Source organism: Erpetoichthys calabaricus, chromosome 8 (assembly GCF_900747795.2).
Source record: "Erpetoichthys calabaricus chromosome 8, fErpCal1.3, whole genome shotgun sequence".
NCBI lineage: Eukaryota > Metazoa > Chordata > Cladistia > Polypteriformes > Polypteridae > Erpetoichthys > Erpetoichthys calabaricus.
The window spans coordinates 155,274,028-155,290,526 of record NC_041401.2 but is presented as its reverse complement, the minus strand read 5'-3'; positions in this window follow the sequence as shown (position 1 = coordinate 155,290,526).

Here is a 16,499-nt window from a genome sequence, read left to right as displayed (position 1 = left end):
TCGTCAATCCACCTAACCTGCATGTCTTTGGACTGTGGGAGGAAACCGGAGCGCCCGGAGGAAACCCACGCAGACACGGGGAGAACATGCAAACTCCACGCAGGGAGGACCCGGTAAGCGAACCCAGGTCTCCTAACTGCGAGGTAGCAGCGCTACCACTGCGCCACCGTCCCGCCCGGCTAGATCCGTATTAAAAAGTATTCAGGAGGTTCTTGTATATGGATTTCAGGACTTTTAACCTAATTTTTGTCTCTAACTAAAGAAGATTTTTTAATTTCTCTGAAATTGTACAATTTAATATGTAAGAGTCAATCATAGAAAGTTAAAGTTTTAAGTTAAACTCATATTTATGAATAGAATATAATTTCTTCCATAGTCATAGACAATGGTATAGTCTTTTCCCCCTATAAGTTTGTAAGAGATAGAATCTTCTTGCTATAACTAAGAAACAGTGTGTTAATAAGCTTTAGTTGTGCTTAGAGTAGGTCCCAGTAAACAGGGACTTGAAAGATCCATTTTTAAGTTAGAAATGGGATAAGCATACAGTTTTCTAACCGTTTTGAAATGGTTCAGAAATTATAAGTGATTAGTAACGATTTAAGATGTAACAAGATTAAGCTTTGAACTGAATTTTTTCTTATTATAAATTTATACTTTTTTTGCTATTTTAATTTTCTTTTTTGTGTGAACTGTTTTACTTTATAATTTAACTAAAATTTTAAAAAATGAAGATATTTTGTCTGTGGAATCATTTCTGGCCTTTGTTGAATCCCATTTTATGAGTTAGAGCTGCTGAATTTTGGAAACTTTGGGAAAACGCAGCTGCATAATGTATTTTTTTCTTTTATTATTCACGAGGTAGCCATCTTTGGAGCTGGAAGTTAATAGGCTGAGTGTAGCCATTGTCTTTACTTTATAGATGGTGAATAGGTACTGTATGTCTATTACCGACATGCATCATTAATTTGAATCAAAAAGGTGTGCTTGTTCACCCATTACAGAGTCTTCATTTAGGCAGCCTGTAATAGCTATAGGATTCCTGTGCTAGTGCTGGTAATATGATTTGGTATACTGTAAACATGCATTGTTATTTTTTTCCTTTGGGTACAGACTGATCTTTGTACTCTTAAATTACATTTTTTATATTCATAAAACATTTTTAGCTAAATGTTATAATTATTCTTTTGAAAGATGTTTTTTAACTATTTAAATATTTTTGTAAGAGACCCTCCCTTTTTGTTTATTGATCAATGATTTTTGATATGCTCTTAGTTGGATTACATCATATATGCTTCAATAGTTTTCAAGATGCGCAGATGTTCGAGGACTCTATTCCTTCATTCCTGATCACAGGTCAGTCAAGCATAAAGAGTACAGTGAAATGTGTATTTGCATGTCTGACCAACATGCTCTAGCGCAATGATCAGAAAGTGTTACTAGCCACACAGGGACTGCACCTTAAAAGAACATCTACATTCCTCCATTCCCAAAAGTAATCTGTTAAAAAAGTAACCTGAAAATGTCAGAGGTAATGGGTAATTATTTCAGTGCAGTACTAAAGAAGTTTCTTAAATGAATTAAAGGAAAGGATCTAACTATCTGGTTAAAAATTGGGACACCCAGCTAAATTTTTTACTCTAGCCTCAGACAGTAGCAATGCCTGAGTGCTTTGAATTAATAATTTAGTTTTCAAGGAATGAAAATTCTTTTATTGTTTAATTTCTATGGAGTTATATTGGCATCATATTGTAGCAGGCCTACACAGCATTAACATCGGGTTTGCTTTCTGTACTGCTGTCACTATAATACAGTGACTGGGGAAAAAGAGAGATCACAAAACGAGCACCCAGTCACCATTTTATTTACATGTATAAACAGTGAATTCTGGGTTGTAATACACTTTTATACTTAATCAGTTTACCTACCATCTGGGTTTCTATCAAATATTGGTGAGTGCGGAGAGGTGGGGAAGAGGGGTTGAGGACCAAATGGTTTTAATATTGGTATATCTTTCGAACATCGTCCACTTCCCTCTCAGGTGGTGAAGTATAGCGATCGCACCCATTATAAGGCGATTGTTACATTATATCTTTTGCATTTTGCAGTTACACTATTGGAGATTGCTTCCAAAAAGGCAACTGCCATGTCACAGATGCTTTGTATTATAACTCCATGCAACATTCAGTCAAGCGTTACCTTTTGAATAACTTCTCTCAAAATTTTATGTCTTCTGGTTGATGACTCATTGAATTCCACTTTTCAACTTTGTTTATGGTTTAGCATTTTGGTATTGGTTAATGGCTCCGGTGGTTCAGAGTTATCTGAGTTTTAGTCATTGAATCTCATTACAGTTTCTGGAATGTATGTCTTGCTCTGGTTAATCTGTTCTCAAGGTTGCTCACTTTCCCTTCAGGCAATTCCCAGGGTGGCCACCTGAAACTTTAAAAGCAGGTGGATTTTTTCTATGCAGTGGATAACAGATTATCTGTGAATGATTGTGTCTGGCACAAGAAGAACAAATGTAATATATGCATATACAGTAACTTCAGTTAAGTCTTATTAGTGGCTTTCAATTAGGTTTTAAGAAGTCTTTGAAATCTTTCTTCTTACATAAAAAGTTATAACTCATTTACTCCTACGATCCCCGCTTTATAGAATTTATTAATTTCTTTACTCGAGGGTGCACTTGGTAATCTCAAGAAGCCTCTCTGCTTAAAATTCAAAGGATAAATAAAACTAGGGTAGAAAGCACACCCTTTACATTTAGGGCACCCAAATTCAAAGTGAGTTACCTACCTATATAAGGGAACACCCATTGGTCTTTCTTTATATCAAAGCTGGAGATGTATCATTTTTGCATGTATCTACTTAGTAGTACTACTGAAGCTGTTCATATTGCTATCTATCTATCTGTCTGTCTGTCTGTCTGTTATATAAAAAGTCAAATCTCCCCCAGGGACAAATAAAGTTCTATCTATTGTCACACACGTGCATATGGGGGACAGTGTACAGGCTCAAATAGTGTTATTCATCAGCCAGACTGGGGGTTGGCGCTCTCACCTGATCCTCCTCCTTGTTTTTCTGCAGTTCAGCCAAAGGCCCTGCTTCTCAATGACATCACCACCAGGCCACTGACATCATTTCCAGTACCCAGAAACCACCTTCCAGCCAGATCAGTTCCTGTTCCAGCCTCCGTGACTTCACCTCTTCCTCCTATCCACCATTTTTATTGTGCAGACTTAAGTTGTGAACTCCACTTCTGTAAAGAGGTGTTTCATTAACAGTTACATATTTCAGGATGGCTTACAGATTTAGTATGGCAAAAAAAGTGTAAGACCTTTCCCTTGTACTTTACAACGTATGCATCTTTGAAGTGATGGCTTTTGCCAATGCGAGTAAAGTTTGAATTGCAGTATATGTGCAATTGGTAAAGGTTAAAAAACGAAACAATTATATCAATCAGAATTTAGTCTTTTTAAATAAATCTACAGTTTTTTTAATTTTAGCCTAACTAAATCTGTGTACGGAACCACAATGAAGGTCATAATACACACAATAACATGAAAGAAAGTTGCTAAATGATAAAATCTAAAAATGTTCCCCTGTACTTCATGTGTGAATATTGCTGTGGGGATGAGGCCTCCAAAATTACAACAAAGCAAGCCAGGGTCTTCACTGGTCTGCCCTAAAGAGGCTCAGCCCAGTCCAGCAGTCCCCTAACTACTACCTTCTGACTTTGGCCTGCACACGCATAAAAAATGGGAAACCAGCTTTAAATGTTCAAAATACAAGAAATGTATCAAAAATATATCAAAGGATACAGAGAGAGTATACAGTCAAATTCCAGCTTATAATGATAAGTCAAATGCAATATTTTTATAAATTAAGAATATTTACTAACAAAATAAAAAACAAATGCAATATGTTCAAAGGAACAGGCAATCTCAACACTGACACACACAAATCCATATTTACTCATACTAGACTAATTTGGAGAATTCAGTCTTTTGACATGTGGATTAAAACCTACCTAGAAAAAAAACCTAAGCAAAAAGTTTTAAATTTCTGTAATAAAGAAGACACATAAGAGGAGGCTGTCATATTTGAAATATCTGGCCACTTTTCAATTTGCTTAGCCTTAGACTTTAAATATATAATTTGAATGAAATAACTCCATTTATACTCAGGGTAAACTCAACAATGTGAGCTCTTGACCTTATTCCAGCATCATTATTAAAAGAGATAAATCCAATAGTCATCAACCACACTTAAAGCATTTTAAATACCTTTATGTCCTCTGACATTGCTAAATGTATTCAGTGTTGCTGTAATAAACCAGTGAAAAAAACACATTTGAGCTCATACAATCTTTTAATCTTCATAGCACCTTAATCAACAAATATTATAATGATAATGATATATATCTTCGTTGTGATTCAGCTCTATTTCTTCTCACAACATGTGACATTTAAGAAAATTTCTAATCAGGTTTTAAGACAGGTCATTTCAGAGAGCTACTCAGGTTAAAATTGTTAATGATATTTTTTAGTCTGCAAGTAATTAATGTGTCTCTGTCAGTGGCCTATTTAGATTTAAGGGCAGCTTTCTCTGCATGTATCACTATGTCCTGATTGATTGTCAGGTCAAAGATATTGCTTTCCTCTTTTAGTTTAGATATTAAAAAGAAGTAGATTGTAATATGTCAATTCAAGTAAAAAAGAAAAATGATTTAATCTATCATAATTCATACCTTATTGTTCTTTGATCAATATTTTTTTCATCTTGGAAGCATTATTCATATGTTTAATGTAAGCTTTCAGTGTTACCCTGAATAGATCAAAGAATATATTATAATACATAATGTAATTAAAACATAATGATGTACAATTTAGCAAGCTAACATCTTGCATTCTTCAAGAGACAATAAAAGTTACAAATGTCTCATACTAGATGTAAAATAAATTAGGATTTTTTTATTAACCTCAACTTAGTCTTTTTGTGGCTCTCCATGAACGCAATACTTGGACAGATTGGAAAAAATATTGAAAACTTTTAGCATTATTGAATATCATTTTGTAAAATTTTAGTTTCTTTAAAAGGTCATCTTTTTTTGCATTTCTTTTTTTGTACATTTCAAAGTGGACTTCCCAGGAGTCTAATGTCAGCTCTGCCATTACTATCTGTATTTCACTAATCAGAACCTGGAGTGCAAGATCAGTTGAATGTGCTAAGAAGTGGCTTTGCACTTTGAGTGCTTTTTACAGCATGCTAGGTGTTGTTAATTTGTAACAAGTGTACTTTAAAACACAAAATTCCCTTTGATTATCCCTGGTAGACAAAACTGACATCACTTTTCTGTAGGAATTTATGTTTCTCTGATTTGAAATACAACATGCATCATAGCAGCATTGGCTATGGCTAGCTCTTGGAAATGCACTGTTGTTATTCTAATGGTAGAGAGGTTAATGGCAGATTTTGTTATTGTTTACTAAGAACAAAGGTATACAGATCGCACTGTGTTAAGTTTATTCCACAACCCCTTAACAATCTTAATTTTTGCTGAATATAGCCAGTCAAATGCTCAATCTTAAAGTTTTTGAAATAATTGTACACATTGATGAAACATTTTCTACGAACTTTCACACTCTACCCATTCTTTCTGTCACAAATTCCTCATTTTCCTTTCTTTCTCTTTTTGGCTATAAACATGGTTTCAACATGTTTAATCTGTCATGGCTTTCATTGCATATTCCACATTGGTACTTTAATTATTCTCTACTCCAAAATGTTGCTTGCTAAAAACTTGCTTTCAAAAATGTCCATACAAAAAAGAAAAAAAGAAATCTCACCTAACTTATGTTGCATAATCCACATATCAGTTATCCAGTCATATGTTCAAAACAGGCAAAACACATGCTTTTTTAACTAAAACATTCTTAAATAAATACTTCTGGAATTATCTGTGCAAATTACAAACAGTAAACCTAAAGCCTCATAGGAATGGTTTTTTGGACTGAAGACCCAGTTCTCCCCCTCATTCATTAGTCAAGAGTCCTGTCAACGTTTCAAAAAGTAATTCTAATGAGGCTTAGGTTTCCAGTTTATAGTAAGCACTGATAATTCTGGAAATATTTATTTAACAATACTTAATCAAAAAGCATGCATTTTGTATTCTTTTTCTGTGACAATAAAGATTTGGTGGAGTTTGTGGTAGAATTTCCTAATATGAATAAGATTCATTATTCTTCCCCGTCAGCAATTACTGTACATTTACCTATGTCTACTAGCCCTTTCATATATGCACAGGCACCAGACAAGATTGTATATTTTGATTCCCTTTACTTGACAACCTCCTTTATAAATAATAATAATAATACATTTTATTTATTTGTAGGTACCTTTCTAAACACTCAAGGACACCGAACAATAGACAACACACAGATTATAAACAATAAGTAAAATTGAAAAATTAAAATCAGACAGAGCTATTGTAATCAAAGAGAAAAAGCAGTCTTAAACAAAGGAGTTTTAAGTTTAGATTTGAAAAGTGAAAATGATTCAATATTTCTAAGCTCAGGTGGTAGTGAGTTCCAAAGCTGGGGAGCAGAGCAACTGAATGCTCTGCTCCCCACAGTGGTAAGATGGACGAAGGGGATAGATGGAGGAAGAGGATCTAAGGGTACGGGATGGAATGGCAACATGGAGGAGGTCAGACAGATATGGAGGGGCAAGGTTGTGGATTGCCTTAAAAGTTAGTAGAATTTTGAATTGAATTCGGAACTGAACTGGAAGCCAATGAAGCTGCTGCAAAACGGGAGTGATATGGTGAACAGAGGGGGTTCTAGTAATGATGCGGCCAGCTGAGTTCTGGACCAGTTGAAGCTTGTAAAGAGATTTGCAAGAAAGACTTCAGAAAAGAGAATTGCAATAATCCAGACTAGAAGTGACAAGGCTATGAACAAGGATAGCAGTGGTGTGGGGAGTGAGGGAGGGGCAAATACGATTAATGTTGTGCAAGTGGAAATATGCAGACTGGGAGATGTTATTGATGTGGGACTGAAAGGATAAAGTACTGTCAAGGGTGACACCCAGACTCTTAACCTCTGGGGAAGGGGAGACAGAGGAATTATCATTGAAAAGTGATCAGTTTTGGATAATGTTGATTTTGTACCAATGAGGAGAACCTCAGTTTTATCACTATTTAATTTAAGAAAATTTGAAGAAAACCAGTGTCGTCAGGGGGAGCACCTGGAGCCCATCCGGGTCAGTATAAAAGGGACTGCCTCCCTCCAGTAGACGAGCCGGAGTTGGGAGGAAGGAGACAGAGCTTGTGAGGAGGGGAATGGAGTTCAGATCATGGCTTCCAGTTGAACTCAGATTGGCTTCTCCTTGTTCCTCCTCTTTACATACCTGACGGTAAAATCTTCTTAGTTTAGTACTCTTAATCTTTTATGGGACCTTGGAATTAAAGACATCTGGGGTATTTTTTTGGATTTTGCACACACACACTCAAATTTGTTATGTCAGGCCACTTAAAATTACTGGATGCTCCAGCTACATTCTGTCATAGACTTGTGTACATATTAGTACCCTTGAAGAAATTTCAATCTGGATGTTCCAGTCACTAAGCTCCAAGTTTGCTATCCCTTCTTCTTCCTGCTTCTTTTACTTCTAGCTGAACCATAAGACAAATGGAGTTCAGCTAATTTCTCCACTTCCATACCACTTTCTTTTTATTTTTTTCTCATTCATTTCCTCCATATGTCAGTTGTTTTGTTGTATAATGCATTGTGCAAAGTATCATGTGACCTTACTCAGAACACTCAATTTGGCAGCGTAATTACCAAGATTTCACCATTCCTTTCCAGAATACAACTTTTAAAATATTACTGTTTTCTACATAAAACCTAATCAGCACAATCAGTTCAGATTTTCTATTGCATGTATCTGTAAACCTTTCGATATATTACTGACCACTGACCCATACGTCTATCATTGTTCTTGTTCTTGTCCACTTGTTTTAGAACTGTCCCACTAGCTTGTACTTTTAGTTCTTCAATTCTACCAAAGTTTTTCTTCATCATCTCTGACATTCCCCCCCCGTCCAAATATATATTTCTTCTCCTAAACATCTATGTTTCTACTTTAACACAGTGGAGAATCGTCTCTGATGATACCACTACTGCCAAGTTGGCAGTGTCCACTCAGTGGAAGACCTCTCACTCTCATTCTTCCACTTTCTGTAAGTCTGCATTTCACAACATCATATCTGTAGAGCTCTTGGTGTCATGAATTAATGGTTACACTTGTTTCATTGTTAAGAAATGGGTATCTACCTGGTGGGAAGCTGACTGCTGGTATCAGTTGACTCTCAGACCTTTTATTTTTGAACCAGTAGGTGGACTGCAGTTATCTTTCATGGCACTCCACACACTGTCTTTATTTGTCCACTCCATTAGCATCTTCCACAAAGCACTTGGTGAAAGCAGAAGAGGGGGTTTCTCTGTTTTACCTATTGTTCCTTCAGAGTTAGTGGTAGTTGTGTATTCTTTTCTTGTATCTATTTAGTCCAGTAAAAATTTGATCACAAAGATGCATGTTGCCCAGACCTCTTGTAATTGTGTGTTCTGAAAATTGGTTATTAATTGCAAAAGGTAATTTTCTTACTGAAAAACTCATAAGTCATAAAGTTATGTCTAACAGCCAATATTATAATATTTTTTAAAACACTTTTAATGCTATACTGATCGATTTAATACCAAATTGTTACAGTTTGAAGTAAATCATTTTGGGTGATTAATAGGATTTTATTATAGTAATCTACCTTGGATTCATTTATGTTAAACTAAGAATCTGTGGAAAGAACTTCTTTTATCCCACCCTTTCTTCACTAGCCACTAGCCAAAATACCAGTATTGGGTCTTGCCATAAGTTAATTTATGTAAAAGAATCCAAATGAACTGGAAGTCAATCAATAGGCAGCATACTTAGACCTAGAATTAAAATAATGCCTTGAACAAGGGTTGTCTATATTAGTTGACTGTTTCCTATTAAAACCAAAAATATAAATCTAGTCCCTAAAAGTCATTGCAGATGGTAATGTTTGCAAAAAAATTTTTTTTCGAAATAAATCTGTCCATAAGTCAATAAATTTTGATCAAGGTGGTAGCCTTAGAATACATTTATGATGATGAATTACATGTTGTTTAAAATCGTGTTGACAATATTACAAATTACACTGGACCCAGAAGCACTTTTCTTGGATGGTTTACTTGATATTTATCAAATGTGGTGATAGTATTCAGTCATTATTTTCTGTAGATACATACAGATACTAGACAGTGTTCATTAGCTCTCATTGCTAGAACAGTTACTGTTTGCATTTTATATACTACTCCTGGGAGATAACATTTGAAAATACCTTTCACTATAACTCATATACTGATTATACTCATCTATATCATTTTTTTTTAGACTGAATGACAATTTTCCTTTTGAGTCCTTAATTATTTATGTTAATAACTTAAAATATTGGATGAGTGATTACTATTTGTGATCAAACAGAGAAAAAAAACAATGTTATCTGATGGAATTTGTACAGACAGCAACAAAGTACTGTCAAACAATTATTCATTTATTTCTAGTAGACCTGACAACTGAAATGTTTTAATATGGTCTGCTCAAATCAGTCTAGATGTAGTTTTCAGTAATTTCAAAATGTTGCCCCAACAATCATTTCTACCCTAGGAAGTATGATGTATGACTCCTATTCTTACATCTTTACACAGACTGCCAGCAAAGTATAGGGATGATTTAAAAATCCTTGATCTTACATATAGAGCTGTAAATGGTTTGGGCCCCATTTAATTAGGAAAACATCAATACATACAGAAGAGCGCCCTATATTCTTAACATAATGTTTTCTAAAGGCTTCAAGGAATAATAAAACTACCATGGGAGGTCTAGCCTTTAGCTACAGGGTTGCTAAAACTGTTGAATGCATTTGTAAGGTATGCCTCGTCAGCCACAGGATTATATCCATGCTGTATAGACTGACCACTATAATCTCGCATTCCCCAATTATATCTGCTAATTAGGGATCTTACATGTCATCTCTAGTTGTTAGCCATTGGCACAAAAGTAAAAGCTTGCCAATAAATATAAGGTAGAAAAAAAAATCAACACCATACACAGATGCAGCTTCACAACATCATATGTCACAGACATGACAAAGTGATTTTTTTACAAACATGATTGCAGAACTTATGTAATTGAAAATATCCTAATTTTTTATACTCACTTTATTGGTGTTGGTGTTTACCTTTCAGTTAATAAAAAAGTTTAAGGGAATACATTTAGTGTGTAACATGGTGAGATATATTAGATAAGGTAGTCCATGATCATATCATTGTTTATAATAGCTGCGCTGAAATCTCCCAAAAACAAAACCCACCCTCTTTGCTATTACTTGGAGGAAATGTCATCCAAGTCTGCCACACATGAAACTCAAGCTCAGATCTGTAAATTTCTTTTATAAATTAAAAGTTTGGAAATTTATGCTAATTTAAATTGTATGGCAACCATACTGCTCCCCATAAAACAAAAGTAATATTAATTAAAAATTCATTATAAAACATTTGGTGTACATGAAAAAAATTAACACTAGAATTACCAAAGCATGGCCGGCACAGTGTTGTAGTGGGTAGTGCTGCTGCCTTGCAGTTAGGAGACCTGGGTTCGCTTCCCAGGTCAAACATTATACACTTCATGTCTACATTTTGTGAATTATTACTAAAACATGAAAAATGTTTCTGTTTTAATGATGTGTTTACATAGATTGTTGTAGACACGAAACACACATGAAATGCATGTGTTCCAAATAACGATATAGTATTTATAAAAGGTGTCATTTTGCTTGACTTCCCACTCTGTACAACTCTAAGCAACTGACACGCAGGTAAACAGACTTGAGCTGAGAAAACTGTGCGGCGGTGGGGGGATATGATAGCAGGCTGCTTGCTGCTTATCGACACATTTACAGGACAAAAGATGCTGAAGGAGAGGTGCAAAGGGATTTAAGGTGGGATGGATTTACAAGTTTTTTCGTAGGCTTTGGTAATTCTAGTGTTAAAAGACACACACAAACTATCTGCAATGCCTTGTTAAAGTTGTTAACCCATCCCCCAAGAAATATCATCTTTATTTTTACCTAATGATAATAGTAGTATTTAAATTAGCAATTTAAGGCCAAAAAAACAATGTTGGTACTTTAGAACTTTTCTAATTCGACATGTGATACACCAAGAAAAAATTATGAGAACCCTTTGATTTAGACTTTTCCCAACATGGTCAGGGGAACACATTTTCAAGTTTAATTTCAGTATCGTTAAAATAAATCCAATACATAAATAGTTTTAAAACTTTGGAAGTGTTACTGGGTTTATGGAACAAGATGATCCACTGTGCTGACCCCTAACGGGAGCAGCCAAAAGAATAAGAAAAAGAAGAAGATGGAAGTATTACTGGGTTGTTTAGGAAAAATAACTCACCTCCATATTTCATGACTTATTTCAAGTATAGTAACAGGAGCCATGTACCGTAAATGATTAATCACGTTATAAGAAATCATATCCTGTCTTATAGAATTTTAATCAATATTTTTAGTCAATACATGATATAATTTTACAATATAATACAAGTATATACTTACATGAAACAATGCATTATTAAACATAAGGATAAGAACTCAATGTAACTAAAGGGTTAACTAAATGTTGTTTTGAACCTAGGCATGTGAGGTTGTTGCCTCATCTTAGAGGAGCCACCGAGATAGTTTCTAAGGGTAAAATGAAGCAGGTGGGTTTTAAACACCCTTCTAGAAAGAGGAAATAAACTAATGGGAAAGCCCAAACACCGCTCCTATGAAGTGGTGCTAAAATCAATAGAAGAGTCCACAGATCACCCCATTACCAGGCAATATTCAGATTAATTGGACAGTCAGAAAACACTCGTGGCATTCATTGATTGCATGAAGCTATGCATATTAAGACTCAAATGACATGATATGTTAGATAAGGTAATGTAACAGAAAAGCATAAAAACAGATGAATTGTTTTATTGATTGTTCATTCCATGGACTGAGACATTTGTGCATAACTGTGTACTAATAAAGAATTGTTCTGCATTTTCTGCAGGATGTCCTGGTCTCCGTGAATGACTTCTTTGAAAACAGAGGAAAGTTTTCCTACTACAGTCTTAAAGCTGTATATTTAGCATTGATAACAGCTAATTGAAACTTAAATATGTGAACTCATTATCTAACACACTTTTTTTACAGATATGTACACGATTTCTTCAAAATTGTTTACATCATCTAAGGAAGTCTTCTCCTAGATCATTCAAAGATATTTATATTTGCAAAAGCATTCCCTGAACACAGCCTTTCCTTTTTTCAGCAACAGCCTCAAACAAATTCACTATGAAGATAGGACACTTTTAAAATTATTATTCTAATTCACTCCTTTCAAGATTCTCCATGTTATAGTATATGAATACCTGTATCTTGCCTAAACAAAATGCGAAAACCTCACAAGTTGCCCTCTTACAAATCAATCACAGGCAAGAATGTAAAGATATGGGGTACCAATTGGGAAAGTCCTGTTTATTGCAGAGTAGTTTAGCTGTTTGTGTGCCAACACACTGCTTGCAAGGACTATTGCATGTAGTTTTCGGGAGCCTCATGTATAATGCTGTATGTAGAATTCACATGGAAACAATGAGAAATATACAATATAAAAGCATGAGTGGCTCAGGTCGTGCAATATTACAACTGTGGTGCAGGTTTACAGTGAAGTAATTGTAATTATAAGTACAAACATTTCTACCGAGACCACTTGATGGACTGATTGAGTGTATTTATAGCTCTTGAGATGAAACTGTTTCTGAACTGCACCGTTTATACGTGAGGCCCCAGGAAAGGACATATTTCCATCCAAAATAGGATAGAAAAAGGTGGGTGCTGGCTCTATTTAAATAGCAGTCTGGTGTATGTCAGGTTGTGTGTCAAAGCATTTTTCCACTGTGCTGACAATTTTGAATTGTGCTTAATAGAGGCTAACATGTCAACCTTCAAACAATAGTCATGTCCACATTCCCTTTATTCTAGCCACTGCAAACATATCAGAATTGTCACATTCCCCAGTGCCATTCATTACTTTGTTGCCTCCCAGCTATTGCCAAAATCCTGGCAACTCTTGCACATTTTCAGATCATCATTGCTTAGGAATGATTATATTTTTTGTAGCTATGCAAGAGGCATACCAGTAGACACTACTTGTAGATTACTGAGAATTGCCTCAGTACACATTTGCATTTCCTTATATTTTTTAGTTCAAGAAAGTTGTAAAAATAATCAGCAATTAGTATGCATTGTGATCTGTGCTTTATATGGCTTTACAAATATATAAGCATATGAAACAAACATCTAGATTTTAACGTGCAACAAGCCATGAATATATGTATGTATAAAAATCAGGCGAAAGAGAAAGGTAAGCAAAAAGGCCATAAATAACTAACATTTTACATAAAATGTTTGAGTCTAAAAGTCAATAAGAGGGAAATGAAATGATTTGTTACTTACCGGTTTGTAACAAGAAAGAGAATTTAGCAGATGAATTTGGATTTAGTTATCCATATAGTTCAAAGCCTGATGCTTAACTTTATAGAAAATTTGTATAGTGAAAATTGATTGAATATTACTCTAAAAGCTGAAAATATTGTAATGGGGATTCCGAGGGCCATGTACTGTAGCTGGACATTGCACTTTCTAAAGGGGCAGTGGGTTATACAACTGGAACATCCCAGCAAAAATGGGACAGACCTCCTGGGAGAAAGAGTGGAAGGAGCATGAGAAAAAATGATTGAGGGCAATTTTGCAGGGCTAGATGTGACTCTCAAATGAGAATACACGTCAGGGGACAACCCGTTAAAAAATCTGTAGTGAATTGTGGCGAAATCCAGTGCAGCAAAGGCGACACTGACCAGGCTTCTTCCTAAAACACGTGCCGCTAGTTCCTCAAGTTAAACTGAATTAAAGACTTGACTCTGAAAGGAAATAAAAAACTAAAACTGCTGATATCCATTGTGAATCTCAGTACTACAAGGTAATTAAATCTTAATGATAAATTTGTATATTTTAATGATAGAGGAGACAGACAGTCACACATACATACACATCCATAGACACTCATTTCAGAATTGCTTTTGTTTTCTATGATATCTTTCTGTCATTTTGACATGCATCATTGTATGGGATAACAATTGCAAATAGAGTTTAGATAAGGATTGTGGTCTATGGATATACGTATGTGTTAAAGCACAGTGGCTATGTTCTGGCACAGCTTGTTTGCATTTCCAATTTGATATTAATGTTAACTTCCTTTAGTTACTCATTTGGATGTGCAGTCTATAGGTACATGCTGTGCAGCCTTGTTCATGCTTTACTGGTGTCATTAGGCAGATTTGTCGGTCCTGGTGTTTTGAGTACTGAAATCTGCATCTCCTGTGGCTCTTCATTATCAGGTTTCTTAATGGGAGTCTTTTTGACAGGGTGTAACACACCGTTTTTTTCATGACTGCTGGCAGAATTAGCAGGATTAATGCTGAAGTGTATAGAACTACTGTATTTTGAAATGCATATTTTGCATAACTACCAGTCCTTTCAAAGTCACATCGACTCCTACACTATCATTGTAACAATGAACAACAAAGAGCACACACAGCACCTTGAACAACATATTGTTCATGTTTACACACATTCATTAATGTTTTTGAATGCCAATATATAATCTAATGCTATAGAAAGCGTTCTTGCTTTCAACAGGGTTTGTTTATTTTCAACATGTGCAATGTGTTCTCTGCATATGCAACACACATTTATATGTTTAATAGGGTTTTTCAGGAGACTATTTGACTATTCATCATAATTAGAAGCTTGTTCTCGGTTGGATCAGTTTAACAAGAGCACTGTTGCTCATTGCAGTTCGAAATCACCGCCCTTACTTTGAGCTGCACCTTTATGGGGCACTGGTTTGGTTTAGATATGTGACACTCAGTGATCCATCTAATTGTTCCCACCCACTTTTAAGCAAAATTCACTCATGGTTGACTCCAGACATGTAGTCAGGTCCATAAGTATTTGGACAATGACACAATTTTTATAATTTTGGATCTGTACACCATCACAATGGATTTCAAATTAAGCAGTCATTATGTGACTAAAGTGTAGATGTTCAGATTTAATTTAAGGAGTTTACCAAAAATATCGTATGGACCATTTAGGAATACCAACCATTTGTCTTTATAGTCCCCCCATTTCCAGTATAAAGTATATGGACATATGACTGACAAGCTATTCCATAACCAGGTGGGAGCAGTCCTCTCACTATTTCATTAACTAAGCATGGAATACAGTTAGGTCCATAAATATTTGGACAGAGACAACTTTTTTCCAATTTTGGTTCTGTACATTACCACAATGAATTTTAAATGAAACAACTCAGATGCAGTTGAAGTGCAGACTTTCAGCTTTAATTCAGTGGGGTGAACAAAACGATTGCATAAAAATGTGAGACAACTAAAGCTTTTTTTAACACAATCCCTTGATTTCAGGGGCTCAAAAGTAGTTGGACAATTGACTCAAAGGCTATTTCATGGGCAGGTGTGGGCAAGTCCGTCATTATGTCATTATCAATTAAGCAGATAAAAGGCCTGGAGTTGATTTGAGGTGTGGTGCTTGCATGTGGAAGATTTTGCTGTGAACAGACAACATGTGGTCAAAGGAGCTCTCCATGCTGGTGAAAGAAGTCATCCTTAAGCTGCGAAAACAGAAAAAACCCATCCGAGAAATTGCTACAATATTACGAGTGGCAAAATCTACAGTTTGGTACATCCTGAGAAAGAAAGCAAGCACTGGTGAACTCATCAACGCAAAAAGACCTGGACGTCCACGGAAGACAACAGTGGTGGATGATCGCAGAATCATTTCCATTGTGAAGAGAAACCCCTTCACAACAGCCAACCAAGTGAACAATACTCTCCAGGGGGTAGGCGTATCGATATCCAAGTCTACCATAAAGAGAAAACTCCATGAAAGTAAATACAGAGGGTGCACTGCAAGGTGCAAGCCACTCATAAGCCTCAAGAATAGAAAGGCTAGATTGGACTTTGCTAAAGAACATCTAAAAAAGCCAGCACAGTTCTGGAAAAACATTCTTTGGACAGATGAAACCAAGATCAATCTCTACCAGAATGATGGCAAGAAAAAAGAAGCATACCACATCATCTGTAAAACACGGTGGAGGCAGTGTGATGGCTTGGGTGTGCATGGCTGCCAGTGGCACTGGGACACTAGTGTTTATTGATGATGTGACACAGGACAGAAGCAGCTGAATGAATTCTGAGGTGTTCAGAGACATACTGTCTGCACAAATCCAGCTAAA